This window comes from Vigna unguiculata, chromosome 3 (genome assembly GCF_037176805.1).
Source record: "Vigna unguiculata cultivar grain cowpea cultivar isolate G323 ecotype 2 chromosome 3, ASM3717680v1, whole genome shotgun sequence".
Lineage (NCBI taxonomy): Eukaryota > Viridiplantae > Streptophyta > Magnoliopsida > Fabales > Fabaceae > Vigna > Vigna unguiculata.
Window position 1 is genome coordinate 35558027 of NC_140794.1, and position 16473 is coordinate 35574499.

The window sequence follows — 16473 nt, forward strand, 5'->3', positions numbered from 1 at the left end:
TATCTTGAATATGGTGTTTTTCATGTGCTAACCTTGTCTTGTTGTAGCTACCTTGTTATGGTTCAAATCCACTTTCATGACACACAAAAATAGTGCTGGCAGAAAACGTGACGATTTTAAAACATTAAACTGCACCAGCTTAGCCGTCCAAAAATTACGTTTTTGGTTTCAAAAGAAAGCTCTGTTAGTCTAGTTTCTAACAAAAAAATAACCAATGCATTTGGAGTTTTGTGGAGAGAGTTATGATTGAAATAGTGAGCAAAGGACAGAGTTGCCGAGATCACCGCGAATCAACGTTTTTCAGGTTATGTTGGGCAGTTTTGGCTACTGTTTTTGTTACTCTTCTTACTTCTAAATGTGGTTGGATAACATGTCTTTGGATGCTTAGTCTTTGAGCCTCAATTCCATGACTTTAAATGCATGTAGCTACATGTTTGTGTCTTTGTGTATGTCATGTTGAGTATTTAAATGTGTCTAACTTTTGCTTGAGTCATATGTCATATGCTTCTTTGAGTTTTCTTATTCTTGTTTCTAAGTATTTGAGCTATTGCATGAGATCTATGCCTTTTTTTGTAGCATGCTCCTTGAAATTGATTTTGACCTAATTTTAAGGAACTAAGTGTTTAAGACACCCTAAAACATCCTTCTCATCATTTTAAGTACCTAGTTTTGAAAAGAAAAAGTGTTTTCAAGACCAAATACTGTTTGGCCGAGAGCTAATGTGTTGCTTGGTGAATCCATTTGGCCATTTTTACTAGGTGTTATGCTACTAAATTTTATACTTGGATTTTGGGTGATATTGGCAAATTAGTTCCATGCTTTAACTTGGTTATGATCTTTCTTGGTGTATGCATAATTTGAGGTATAATCTTGGCTTGTTCAAATGCTTTCCATAGAATCTTTAAAAGTGTTTTTCATTGCTTTACTCTTGTTCAAGTTTTGTCTTTAAAACAAAATTTCCTTAGAAGTTAAACTTTCTTGTTTTTGTGCTTTTCTTGCTTGTCACTAGGTGTTCTTTGTTGTGTCTTAGTAGTTTTCTTTTCTTGAAACTCTTGGGATGTTCTGGCCGAATCACTTGTCTTGCATTTGAAAGGTTTTGAACAAGTTTTTAAAGTGTTTGCTTCACTCCTTTGGTGGATTTTGAGTGCTAGCCTTGCCTTGTTACTTTGGGAGAGTGATCTAAGCACTTGGGTCACAATTTGGGTTGGATTTGGTCTCGGTTTTCATGTTGTCTAACCTCTAATCCATTTATTTTGTCTCGGATTTGAGTGTTTTTGTTGTAGGAATCATGGCAAGTTCATCAAATGCACCTACACAAAAAAAAACAATACATTGATGAGATTGCTTCCGGATTTGGAGTTGTCTAGGAAGGAGGCCTTTGAACAATTGAGAAAAGACAAGGAGCAAAGTGACCTAAGAATCCAAGGGCACATTCAAAGGCTTGAAGCTAGGGAGAAAGAAAGAGATCCTAGGAAAAAAGGGCATTCTAGGCGCAACCCATCACAAGAGAAGCAAACTCCAAAGATTCCTAAGTTCTATGGTGGAAGTGATCCCAAAATCTTCCTTGATTGGGAAGCTAAAGTTGATCAAATTTTCATTGAAAATCGTGTAAAGGATCAAGCACAAGTTGATCTAGTAGTTTTAGGATTTTTGGAGTATGCCAATACTTGGTGGCATAAAGTTTGTAAGAATTATGACCAAGGGCCACCCGTGGCTTCTTGGATGGACATTAAAACTCTTATGCGCGCTAGATTTGTTCCTCCCTCCTATAGGAAGGAACTTATTATGAAGCTCCAAAGGCTTCACCAAGGTCCTATGAGTGTGAGTGAATACTTTAAAGAATTAGAGTCTCAAATGCGTAGGGTTGAAATAAAAGAAACTAACAAAGAGAAAATAAAAAGATTTGTGAGAGGTCTTAGGAGAGACATAAAAGACCAAGTAGAGTTGTATGAGTACTCCACTCTTGAAAATGTTTTCACACTTGCCCTTGGGATTGAAATTCAATTGAAAAGAAAAAGAAGGGCAAAGAAGAGTTACTCACACAACCACTACTTTAGTCACTCATGAAAGGGAAATGATAAAAAGAAACATAATAAGTTCCCTTCTAACTCTCATCAAGAACCACCAAGTAAAAGTAAGTCTCCAAGTGATCACATTCACCATTCCACTTCTTCAAGATCAAGTTCCATTAAATGTTTTAAATGTTTGGGTTATAATCCCATTGCTTTAAATTGCCCAACCAAGAGGACCATGATCTTAAAGAAGAGTAATGATGTTGAAAGTGAACACTCATCTCCCCATTCTCTTTCAAAAGAATCTTCTTCCTCTAGTAAAACTAAAATTTTTGAGAAAGACCCTATGTTATTAAGGCGCATGATAGGTCAAGATCAAAGTGAGTTTGAGCCCACTCAAAGAGAAAACATTTTTCAATCTATATGCAAAATTAACAAATGGGTTTGCTCTCTTATTATTGATGGAGGAAGTAGTACCAATGTAGCTAGCACAAAGTTGGTGGAAAAGCTTAGCTTAGAGACCATTCCTCATGCTAAGCCCTACAAGCTTGCTTGGATAAGTAAAGAGGGAGAAATAGATGTCAATAAACAAGTCCTAATTAACTTCTCTATAGGAAGCTACAAAGATGAGGTGTTATGTCATGTTGTTCCCATGGAAGTCACACATATCTTACTAGGTAGGCCATGGCAATTTGATAAACAAACTTTACATGATGGCCATACCAACCAATACATTTTCTTCAAAAATGGGAAAAAGACAACTTTACTACCTCTATCACCTCAAGAAGTTAATAAGGATAGAAATATAATAAGAAAAGATAAAGAAGAAAAACAAAAAGGGCAAGCTTTCACCAAGGTGTTACTTGCCTACAAAAAAATTCTTCCAAAGCAAGATGTGCATCACCCTTCCTTCTCTTCCCAAGCCAAAAAGGAAGGCCCAAAGCACAAGCAAGAGAGGAAGAGTAGTCTAGAAAACAAAAATGGCCTAACCAAGGCTAGGGGTAATACCCTTAGAAAGGACGGAACAAGAGCTCATAAAAGGGAGGCACAAATCCTCCCCCAAATCAAGTCAAGCTCCATCTACAAAGGCTTAAAGAATTTGTGGTCAAATTCTCTCCAAGGAGAGGAGGATGATGAAGGATTGACCCCAACCAAGGATGAAGGCACATGCTTAAGAAGACTAAGCATGTTTAGAAAGGAAGTTCACTAATCCTTCATCCCTTTAATTTGTGTTTGTTATTTTTGATTCCCTAAGTTGACTTAGTTGAATCAACTTTAGTTCACTTGTTGACCTTTCACTAGGTTTGACTTGTTGACTATATATGACTTGACTTAAGCCAACATGCTAATCTATGTTTATTTGCTTTGTAGGTTAATTAAGAGTAAGAAAGAAATGCTAGGTGGCGCATGGTGATTGGGGACCATAAATGATGTGGAGGAGAGAGTAAAGCAAAGGCATAAAGCATAAAGTAAAAGGCATAAAACAAGTGTACCTGTGTACCTTTGGTCTCCTTTGTTTTTAGCACACTTTGACCACTTTTTGGAGACGTATGAGACACATTCTTTATCTCCTTTTGTGCTAGAACGAAATTAGCCTTGCACACACCATAATTAGCTCTTTTGTCTCTCATTTTTGTAACCTTATTTGACCTAGTTTCTAGAAGCTAGTGTTAGGTTTTTGTAGAGACATCCTTAGGTATCTTTTATTTGCTTAGAGGCCCCTAAACTCTTCTATATAAGGCGTGCTCCTAGACATGTAAAAGGGTTGAACATTTTGAAGTAAAAACACTCTTGTGTCTCAACCATTTGTGAGAGTTTCCTCCCTTGGGAGTGAATACTTTTAAGCCTTATCTTGCATAGCAAGTGGCGGCACACATCCACTCATCTTCAAGGTTGTCATGACTTCTAGCCTAGCCTTGTAGTGGCGTGCTTCTCACATTTTTACCATTCCTTTCCTTTCCATTTTATGTTTTCTTCTTCCTTTAATTGTTCTTGGTTTTCTATGGTTTATGTGGTTTCCATTTCCTTTTTGTTTTGAATCAATCCATCATTTTCTTCTCTTGAGCTTTGTGAAAGGAACCTTCACATCTAGATAGCTTGCTATCTTAATGTCCAGTGGGGATTTCACTTAGTTTTCTTAATCAACTCACACCATATTCAATAATCTTAAAAAGGAACAAGATAATCCTTCATCAGACTATTTATGTATTTCTTTACGCACCCCTGATGTTTGCCAACCTCGCACCCCATATTTGTTTTGGACTTGTTTGTTGTTACTGATTGCACCTCACTTTTCACAGTTCACACCCATCCTTCTAGATTCACTTTACTTTTGACTTTTACTCACTGCACCCCCACCTTTTAACAAACACACCTCATTTACTTCATGCACCCTCACATTTTGTTTTTTCCATTTTTATCCTTTTTATTAAATTACCTTTATAAATTTCTAACAAAGACCCAGATAAAACAAAAATATTTTAAATTATAGAAAATTATAAAAAAGTAGAAAAAATCTAAAAAATGAAAATATTCTCTTTTGCTTTATTGTGTCTGTTTAGTCGCCCGCACCGTGTGACACTCATTCTCAAAAAACCAAAAAATAGTTTTTTTTGCCTTTTAGTGTGTGTCCGACCGCTCGCATCGTGTGACACATAGTTTCAAATAATTCAAAAATACCAAAAAAATACAAAATTTTCAAAATATAAAAATTTGAACATTTTCAAGCAAAAAGTCTTTTTTAAGAACTACGTGATCCTTGATTCTCCACCGTGATACATGTAAGAGCAAGGGCAGTCCTTGTCAGGTTCACCTCTAAAAAACCAAATCTTTTTCTCAATTGTTTTTCAAATATCTCTTAAAGAACTACTTAACCCTGATTTCTCATCTTTAATGAGAATACGTAGGACCAAGGTCAATCCTTGTCAGGCCCAAAAAATAAAAAATAAAATTTTGTTTCTTTTTAGCATTTTGGTCTTATTATTTCTTTTGGGGGAAAATTAATATTTTGAAAACCACATCAACTTTGCACTTTTAATTAAAGGTATCGCCTTCGTGCGGGCGTTGTAAAGTGCTAACACCTTCCCTATGCGTAACCGACTCCCGGATCCAAAAATCTGGTTTTTTTCGCAGACTTGCTTTATTTTATCGTTTTTCATAGTTTTCCAGAAATAAATTTGGTGGCGACTCCAAATCTCTTTTTTAAACCTGTTTCTCCTTTCGGTTTTCCTTCCCGTCGCGATTTCAGTTGCAACACCATGCATTGTGTTTGACGAATTTGCTTCTCATCAGCGGACCAAATGCATAATAAAGCACTATGAACAAGCATTCTTTTCATACATGGAAGTTGGTGTGTTTCATTCACATGTTTATCCTTTTGTTTCTGTAAAATGACATCACAAACTATAGAAGAAAAAAAATTGACAAATAAACTTTCCATCATATTTCTCTCTACTTCCATTTCTTTTTCTTCATTTTCCCTCCCTTCTACAGTTTTTATTGCTTCTTTTTCTGTTCTTTCTCTTTCTATTTTCTCCTTCAACCTATGTTGACCCTTACTAACTTGTCTTGGTGTCATAAATTTCAACTTCATTTTATGTCCCTCGTGCCTCGAATAAAGGGAACGTTCATCAAGATTGAGTGTTTCAAAAGGAAGCCACGCCCATCCCAAAAGAAGATGACAAGAGTCCATGGGAGCAATATCACATAATACTTCTTTCACACATTGCCATGTACCAAATTTGATCCATGCTTAATTCGGATGAAAGGTTGTTGGTAACTGGAGTTTCTCCACCAATCTTTGGCTCACAAAATTTTTGTCGCTTCCGTAATCGAATGCAACTAAACATGGGTGGCCTTTGATTAAACACCTTGTATAATAAACTTCCACTCCCATTCAAAATCTAGATAGCCAGGCTCTGAATACCAAATGATGTGAATCTAGAGGGTTGGATTCGTTTTACTGATCTATCAAGGTTGGAATGCTAATAAGCAAGAAATTTGAGAAATTATTTAAAACGAGATAATGGGAACATATAAGAAGGTCGAGTAGAAATTGATAGACATCACACTTCCAAGAATGGAAGATAAGCCTAAGAGTTTAAACACACAAAGGGATAAAGGACCCCTGATAAAACTCAGGGGATCTTGAATCACTCAAGAACTTAGGAGAATCACTTTCACTAAGATAGAAGAGATAAAACTCTTATATTTTTTGAATAAAACTACACTTGCTTTCAGTGATGAAAATGGTTCAGCTTATATAGGAGCTTTAACCATCAGAATTACAAAAGACATATAAATTTCAATTACAACCTACTTAAAGCTATTAATGATCCATTCAAGCTAATAATGATCCGCTACTTAATGGTTGATTGTAACTGAATTTAAGGCTACCAAAAGTCACCCATAAACTTTCAGTAAAGGTCCTCTTCATCTTCCAAAGGTTGGTTCTTAAGTTGGCATATGGACCCTTATTACAACTTGAAAATAAAGCAAAACTAAAGCCCATTAATTATTTAAGCTAAAAGACAATTTGGTCAGTCAATTTTACAAACTATTGGGCCCTTATTTAGATAAAAGAAACTGCATCAACATGGCACATTAGTCATCCTCCATTTTTCCCATATGCAATTCACACATACCCTCCTTCTTCGAGAAGATTTGTCCCAAATCTTAAGACACTAGTTTTAATATAAGTTTATTATGATCTTGTGAAGGACTTTATTTTTCCACAACTTGAAACTAATTCTCTTCCTCAAGGATCAAATTCAATTTGAATATATTCATCTTTGTTACTTTCCAATGGTTGCAATCCGTGGAGCACTTTTCTTGCCAACACTAACCCACCTTGATATGTAACAATAAATAATTCAATGCATTGTGTTTGATGAATTTGCTTCTCATAAAGCGGACCAAATGCATAATAAAGCACTATGGACAAGCTTTCTTTTCAAACATGCTTATCCTTTTGTTTTATTGGTGTGTTTATTGGTGTGTTTCATTCACAAGCTTATCCTTTTGTTCCTGTAAAATGACATCACAAACTGTAGATGAAAAAATATTGACAAATAAACTTTCCATCATATTTTTCTCTACTTCCATCTCTTTTTCTTCATTTTCTCTTCCTTCTGCAGTTTTTATTGCTACTTTTTCTATTCTTTCTCTTTCTATTTTCTCTTTTAGCCTATGTTGACCCTTACTGACTTGTTGATGAAGGATAGACCCCAACCAAGGATGGAGGCACATGCTTAAGAAGACTAAGCATGTTTAGAAAGGAAGTTCATTAATCCTTCATCCCTTTCATTTGTGTTTGTTATTTTTGATTCCCAAAGTTAACTTAGTTGAATAAACTTTAGTTTACTTGTTGACCTTTGACGAGGTTTGACTTGTTGACTGTAGTTGACTTGACTTAAGCCAACATGCTAATCTATGTTTATTTGCTTTGTAGGTTAATTAGGAGTAAGAAAGCAATGCTATGTAACGCATGGTGATCCATTCCCTTTTTGATTGAATCAATCTATCATCTTCTTCTCTTGAGCTTTGTGAAGGAACCTTCACATCTAGATAGCATGCTATCTTAATGTCCAGTGGGGATTTCACTTAGTTTTCTTAATCAACTCACACAATATTCAATAATCTTAAAAAGGAACAAGATAATCCTTCATCATTTGGTATCTAGAGCCTAGGTTATCTTGAATATGGTGTTTTTTATGTGTTAACCTTGTCTTGTTGTTGCTATCTTTGTATGGTTCAAATCGACTTCCAATACTCACAAAAATAGTGCTGGCAGAAAACATGACGATTTTAAAACATTAAACTGTACCAGGTCAACGCTCCAAAAATTACGTTTTTTTTTTCTCAAAAGAAAGCTCTTAGTGTCTATTTTCCAAAAAAAAAGAACCAACGGATTTGGAGTTCTGTGGAGAGAGTTATGATCAAATTAGTCAGCAAAGGTCAGATCTGCCATGAAGACGTGAATCAGCGTTTTCAAGTTCTGTGGTGGCAGTTTGGCTACGGTTTTTGCACCTCTTTTAGCTCCTAAATGGGGTTGGATAACATGTCTTTGGATGCTTAGTCTTTGAGCCTCAAATCCATGAGTTTAAATGCATGATAGCTACATGCTTTCCTTTTTTTTGTGCTTTTCTTGCTTGTCACTAGGTGTTCTTTGTTTTGTCTTAGTAGTTTTCTTTTCTTGAAACTCTTGGGATGTTGTGGCCGAATCACTTGTCTTGCATTTGAAAGGTTTTGAACAAGTTTTTAAAAGTGTTTGTTTCACTCCTTTGGAGGATTTTGAGTGCTAACCTTGCGTTGTTACTTTGGGAATGTGATCTAAACACTTGGGTGGCATTTTGGGTTGGATTAGGTCTCGATTTTTTGTCTAACCCGTAATCCATTTATTTTGTCTCGGATTTGAGTGTTTTTGTTGTAGGAATCATGGGAAGTTAATCAAATGCACCTGCACCAAACAAAAACAATACATTGATGAGAATGCTTCGGGATTTGGAGTTGTCTAGGAAGGAGGCCATTGAACAATTGAGAAAAGACAAGGAGCAAAGTGACCTAAGAATCCAAGAGCACATTCAAAGGCTTGAAGCTAGGGAGCAAGAAAGAGAGGCTAGGAAAAGAGGGCATTCTAGGCGCAACCCATCACAAGAGAAGCAAACTCCAAAGATTCCTAAGTTTAAAGGAGAAAATGACCTAAACATCTACATTGAGTGGAAACAAAAAGTGGACCAAATTTTTACCATTCATGTTGTTAGTGATCCAAAGCAAGTAGATTTGGTAGTCTTAGAGTTTGAGGATTATGCCATGACTTGGTGGCATCAATTATGTATGGACAATATTAACCAAGAGTCACTCGCGACTTCTTGGAGGGACATTAAAAATTTGATGCGCGCTAGATTTGTTCCTTCCTATTATAGGAGGGAGACTCTTTTGAAGCTCCAAAGGCTTCAACAAGGGTCCATGTGTGTAGATGAATATTACAAGTTAATGAAGTCCATGCTTCTAAAAGTAGGACTCCAATTTGAAAGTGAAGAGGAAAAGATAGCTAGATTTGTGAGTGGGTTAAGGAGGGACATACAAGATTTAGTAGAGTTATATGAGTACTCCTTTCTTGACAAAGTTTTAGATTTGGCCATCAAAGTTGAAACTCAAGTGCAAAAGAAAAAAGAGGCCAAGAGGAGCGGTTCATACAATGACTACTATTCTCGTACTTGGAAAGGTAAAGAAAGAAAACATGATAAATCACCACCCAAGAGTTCCCAAGACCCACCTCCTAGGACTAATTCATCTAGGCCTTCTAATGAAACTTCTAATTCTTCTCAAGGTACAAGGACAAGTTCTATAAAATGTTTTAAGTGTTTGGGATATGGGCACATAGCTTCAAATTGTCCTACCAAAAGAACCATGGCTTTAAACCTTAAAAGAGAAGTAGAGAGTGAACATTCTTCACCCCTTTCCCCAAAAATTACTTCTTCCCACACTTCTTCTTCAAGTGAAAGGATTAAACCCCTTGAAGGTGGATTGTTAATGATAAAGCACGAACTAAGACAAGTTTCCAAGGAACTTGACCCTTCTCAAAGACAAAACCTTTTTCATTCATGGTGCCATATCAATGACAAACTATGTCCCCTCATCATAGATAATGGAAGTTGTGTAAATGTGGCTAGCACAAGGGTTGTGGACAAGCTTGGCTTGAAAACTATCCCTCATGCCATGCTGGTGGAGCTCCAAAGGTTCATGAAGAACTCCATGGGCAACGGAAATGGATGAAGGAATGGAGGCAAGTTTTGAAGGCACTTGCAAGAAATGGAAACTGAAGGAGGTGATAGGATTTCCTAATCTATGCTAGCCTAAGGAAGGTGGCTAGAGGGAGGAGTGCTCTCAATTCAAGTTGCATCTATTGCTTAAAATTTCAAGAGTGATTACAAATGAGTGAAATTTTGGCTTTTATATGAAGCCATTTACACATGAGAAAGGAGAGCCATTGGATGGAGTGGGCCTTGATCTTGGCCCTTAGATCAAGCTTGGAGAAGAAGGTAACTTCCTAGCCTTTGGATGAAGGCTTGAAAAAGAAGACACTCTCTTAGCCCTTGGATAAAGGAAGCACATGGGTGGAGTGTGGACTTGGCTCTCTGGGATGCATGATCCATGAGGTCTAGGAAGGAGTGTTGACTTCCACTTAGTCCACCTTGGACTTTTTATAGCTCATGGACACCCCTCCTATTGGGCTTAGTCAAGCCCAATTTTAGTAATTCAACTACACATTGTTTGACTTATTATTCTAGAAAGCAAGGCCTAAACAATGGGCCAATCTTATTGCTATTCTATTGCTCTTTTAAACAGCTCTTCAAATCTTCATATCTTCTTTGGCCAATGTGAAGAGTGTGAGAAGCCCACGTGGGTTTAGGCCATCTTGAATGAAGCCCAATTGGATCTTTTTGAACATGCCTCTTGTTATTGGGCCTCTTGATGGGCTTTGGCTTGAGATGCATGTGGGCCATGGATTGGGCCTTATGCATGATTTGGGCCTAGGCATTGGACAAGCTATAAGCCTTGTTGGGATCATATCATCCCCTCCCTCTTGAAGAGGATCTGACCTCAGATCAAGAGGGTTGTGTAAGGCTCACAACAACTAAAGTTGGGTTCCACCAGGATCAAAAACATATCTGCAATAGTCATCAAATAAAATTGCATTAAAGTCATAATGACCATGCAATATAATTGATTGGAAAATGTCTGAAAATGGGCTTATAAAATTGGAAAAAGTTGGTATGAGGCCCACTTCACAAGAGTGTCTTACACTTTGACTTAGATGATTGTTGAAATGAATTTTAAAGGCAAAGTGTGTTTTGGCACAATATGTTGAGGAGGATGAAATAAGTGAATAAGATGGAGAACAAAAAGGTTGAGAAGGAAACAAAACAAAAGATTTAATGAAAAAGTGAGAAGAGTTTAAAGATGGGAGAATTCCCTTTGAAAATTGGGTCTTCATGGAAGGAATTGGTGAAGGATGGTACACCCAATCCTTAACAATGAGTTCCCTTAGGCTTGAAATACTCTTTAACTCTACCACTTTTGATTGTCGATCAAGCTCACTCTCTTGGTTTATTTTCTCTCTTGCTTCAAATTATTTTCTCTCATTCTCTTCTTTGGCTATTCTAAGATACTCCTCTTTAGCCTTTTCTTCTTCATCTCTGTTCTTCCTCTCTTTTATCTCTTTTTCTCTCTTCTTTTCATATTCTCGAAGCTTTTTAAGTTTTGCTTGCTCTTTCTTATGTTTTGCTCTCTTTCTTTGTTCACTCAAGAGCAAGTCCAAATTGTGCTTAAAATCTTTTTCTAGTCTAGAAAACTTAGCAAGATTTTGGATGAAAGCATCGTTGTTTCCACATGCATGCTTTTAATTCATAAAATGTATTAATGCATGATTTTCTCCCCTTTTTCACTCTATACTGCCTCTTTTGCCACCACTCGGATGCATGTACTATAAACCTAGAAGTAACATGCCTAAGAATGTCAAATTGACTATATTTACCAAACAATGGTTGCACCAATTTTTCTGTATCCCACATCCAATCTCTAAATGATATTGGTCCTATATCCTCCCTAAAGAATGGAATGTCACTATGAAATGTATGATGCAACTCAGGACTACCATATTTATGCAAGCTAGGACTATATGTAGAATATGTACTCATGGTGATTGAATGAACTTAAGCAACTTGAACAAAGTGTGGTAGAGGAAATCAATCACAAGTGGACCTCTAGGTTAAGCGAGGTGAGTCTTTAAGACTTCTTAAATACCAAGGCCAATCCTTGCCAAGATACACTTGTAAAAGGTGTCAAAGATCACACAATTGTTTAAGTGCAAAGTAAATAGAATCACTTGAGTCACTAAGCACAAAACAAGCAAACAAGATTCAAAGAAATTTAACACTAAAAATGGACCCCTAAATGGCAAAAGATTAGAGACTTTGGTCTCACACTTAAGCCTCTATGCAACGTGAAAACATGAATATAGTTATGCGGCCTAATGTAAGGTGAGAAAGCACTTAGAACTTTCAACACACTTACAACTAAAAACGATTCACTAATGGAGGATGAAGGTTCTACTTAGGAGATGGGATTGAACACCTTGTGGTTCCCCAAGACACCTAAGTAGACCAAAATACAAGTTCAAAGAGAGTTAAAATTGGTACACAAAATTTAGGCAAAGAGGAGCAACCCGAGAGCACCAAACTTTTAGAGAACTTTGAGTAGAAAATCAGGCACAAAGGATGCTCCAAATTGACCGAAATAAGTGACTAAATTGTAGAAAAACTAGTAAACTAAAAAGATGCAACAATTACAAGCCACAATGGCCAACAAAAATGCTTGAACACCACAATTTTGGACAGCAAAGTGATGCACTCCTAAGAGCACTTTGGTGCCAAATGAAGCCTTAGTTGATGGCTTTGAAGTATACACCAATTGGAGGAATATTTGGACCCCTTGTGGACGCAACGTGCCACACCAAACAACAACAAAACCTTGCCAAAATAATGAACAGAAACAACAAACAAACTATGCCAAAGGCATTGGTTAGCTCTCACTCAAGCAAGAAATTGATGGCTCAAAACTTTCCAAAATATGGTGAAGGTGAGAGGAAGAATTCAAGAACACTCTCTAGAGTTTTACTTCTCAACCACCACCTAAAATGCTACCTTAGACTAGCAACCAATTTGGAAAACAAAATCACTTAGTTCACAATCAAGAGCATTGAGGCCAACATTACTTGCCAATTGAAATGTAAAACACAAGAAAAGCTAATTAAGAAAGCTAAACCACATTGAATATGATTTGACAAGACGGAAGTGAATAGCCAAAAACAAGGACAAGCTAGAACTTAAGGCTTGAAATAAAGGAAATTAAAGGTAGCGTCATATAAAGATAACATACTAGTGCAGTCCGGGAGTTTGAAACTCAACTCCTTACATGATGAAGACATGACCACCTCCTTAGAAGCTCCCTCAAGAAGGATCACTAGAAGCATGTCCAGAGGTGAGTCTTCTATTCCATCACCTTTATCTTTGTTTTGCATTACTTTAGTTTGAATTCCCTAAGTTGGTTTCTAGTTGATTTATTTTGGTTGGCTTGTTTACTTTGATCCAAAGTTGACCTTTGACCAAGATTAGATTAACTTAAACCAACATGCTAATCCTTGTTTGTCTTGTTTTGTAGGTAATTAAGAGAAAGTAGAGCATGGCTAGGTGGCACTTGGTGATTGGAGCACTTGGATGAAGTGGAAGAGAGAGGAAAGCAAAAAGCATAAAGCAAAAGCAAAAGTAGACATGTACCTTGTCTCCTTTTGCCTTTGTGGTTTATGCCTTAGAAGGTCACTTTGTCTCCTTCCTTTTTTGGCCTAGAATCCTCATGGGAATGCCTCCACATATCATCTCCCTTCACTTGGCCAAGACTCACTCTCACATTAGGTTTAGGGTTTGCTAGTTAATCCTTTTTCATGTTTTTGTATTTGCTAAAGGACCCCTATGAACTCCTATTTAAAGGGTGCTCCTTGTCTTGTAAAAGGGTTGAACATTTTGAAGTAAAAACACTCTTGTGTCTCAACCATTTGTGAGAGTTTCCTCCCTTGGGAGTGAATACTTTTAAGCCTTATCTTGCATAGCAAGTGGCGGCACACATCCACTCATCTTCAAGGTTGCCATTGGCTTCTAGCCTAGCCTTGTAGTGGAGTGCTTCTCACATTTTTACCATTTCTTTCCTTTCCATTTTATGTTTTCTTCTTCCTTTAATTGTTCTTGGTTTTCCATGGTTTATGTGCTTTCCATTTCCTTTTTGTTTTGAATCAATCCATCATCTTCTTCTCTTGAGCTTTGTGAAAGGAACCTTCACATCTAGATAGCTTGCTATCTTAATGTCCAGTGGGAATTTCACTTAGCTTTCTTAATCAACTCATACCATATTCAATAATCTTAAAAAGGAACAAGATAATCCTTCATCATTACAACCCAAGGCACACCACGATGCCCAACAGAAAACTGGATAAAGAGTTTAACCAAAAGCATATAGATCTAAGGACGAACAAATACATGGGCCATAACCCTAAAGAAACTCATAAAGGAATTAGAAACCAGTCCACGCGGACTATGCAGCGAAATCACCACCTCCCTGTTGCCTACGGGTGTTCCTCACATCTGCGCACACCAACAGGTTGATGATCATCGCAAAAGAGAGTACCACACAGCAGAACACACAACAATAAAAGTAGGGTAAGCTAGAGCTCAAAAGAATTTCATCAAGTAATCTAATAAACTTTCACAATCAACCATACATAAAGCACTCAACATGCTATGACTCTCAAACCAATACACTAAGGACTCGACTCGACTCATCCGGATACATACCATCTGGTCGGATTTAGCGGATGCTTGCACTTGTGGTGGATGCCTCTGCTCACCCCCGAGCTATGTGTTACAAGTGTTACAATGAATCAATTTCCCTCACCACAAGGTTAGCCCTTACTAAATTATAGGTCTCCTGCTACTCTCACCACAGGAATTAGCCTGCTCTAAATGAGACTAATTGACCACTTAGAGTGTCAGGATGGAACCTTACCTTGAATCCTTACCAAACCATACAGATGGGGCACCACCATAGACACCCACTAACAGTGGCTTTTACGGTGTCTTGCTGAGGCGAGACCCTCCTCGCCTGAGCGAGATGCTCGCTCACTCAAAATGAGCTGGTCGCCTGAGCGACCTCTCGCGTGAGAAGACCTGGGCGAGCCTCTGCTTATCTCGCCTAGTCAAGGCCAGCTCGCTTGGGCGAGATTATCAGTCTCCACCCACTATTCACTCACACAATAGACAAAACCAAGCCAAGCACATGCAACAATACACTTCACAAACTCAGAGCAATATACAGAACCGTAAATCACACGAATCATACACAAACAATCATGTTAACAACGATTTCATAGAAACCCTAACTTCCTGTACGTGGAAAGCGGCTAGATGAGGCTTCGACACGAAACCACGGAGCACAGCAGCTCGAGAGATGGACTTGGAAACTAGCGGAACAACGAAATAGTAGCAGAACAGAGTTATTATGGAACCCTAAATGGAGGAAATACGGAAAAAAGCTTTTAGGGATTAAAGGCATGAGATCGGGGATCACTTACATGGAGCAAAAAACAAAACTGAGCTTTGAGCGGACTTGTCCGAGGCAAGGTAGCAAACCCTAGCAGAGCTCTATTGGCGTAGTTGAGAGAGATGGCTGAAATCTGTGAATGAGTGAGAGTGAGTGTTAGGGTAGATTAGGGTTTGGTTTTATCACTTGGGCCATCCCTAGGCCCAATTACAAGGGGTAGCCTTTTACTTTAGGGTAGAAAAGAATAAAACAATTTTAATGGGCCTTACATTCTCCCCAACAAGAAAATTTTCAAACTCGAAAATAAAGACTCACCAGGTAAGCAGATGTGGATGTGATTTTCTCATGTCCTCCTCTAACTCCCAAGTTGAGTCACCTGTCCTCCGATCCCAAATGACTTTAACAAGACTGACAACTTTTCTCCAACGTTCCTCAACCTTGCTATCCTCTAAAGCGATGGGTGGTACTTCCATAGTGAGGTCTTCTCTGATCTGTATATCCTCGGCTTCCGGGTGCAGGTTTGCCAACTAAGGAGGCAAGGCTATCTCGTAAGCCACCGGCCCAATCCTCCTCGTGATCTGGTAGGGGCCAAGAAACTTGGGTGAAAGCTTCCTTGAGCGGAGAGCCCTTCCCACGCCCGTGGTTCGGGTCACCCTCATGAACACATGATCCCCAGCCGCAAACTCTAAAGGTCTCCTCTTACGGTCAGCGTAAGCCTTCTGCCTACTCTGAGAAGCCTGCATTCTGTTCCTCACCATCCTTACTTTCTTGGTAGTTTGTTCTAATAACTCTGGTCTAACAAGAGCTGCCTCTCCATCCTGATACCAGCAGAGAGGAGTCTTACACCTCCTACCATAAAGAGCCTCATACAGTGCCATACCAATGCTCGCATAAAAGTTGTTGTTGTAGGTAAATTTGATTAAGGGTAGTACCTCATCCCATGCTCCCAAATGATCTAGTATGCATGTTCTTAACAAATCCTTTAACGACTGAATCGTCCTCTCAAACTGGCCATAGGTCTGAGGGTGATAAGCTGAACTCATGGTGAGCTTCCTACCTATAGCACTATGTACCGTATGCCAAAACCGAGATGTGAACCGCGGGTCTTTATCGGAAACTATGCTCGAAGGCACCCCATGAAACCTTACTATCTCCTTAATGTACAATTGGGCCAACTTGGCCATTGACATCCTAAAGTTCATCGCCAAGAAGTGAGCACTCTTAGTCAATCAATCCACTATCACCCAGATGGTGTCGTGCCCTCTAAAAGTTAGTGGCAAATGGGTTACAAAGTCCATTGAGATGCTGT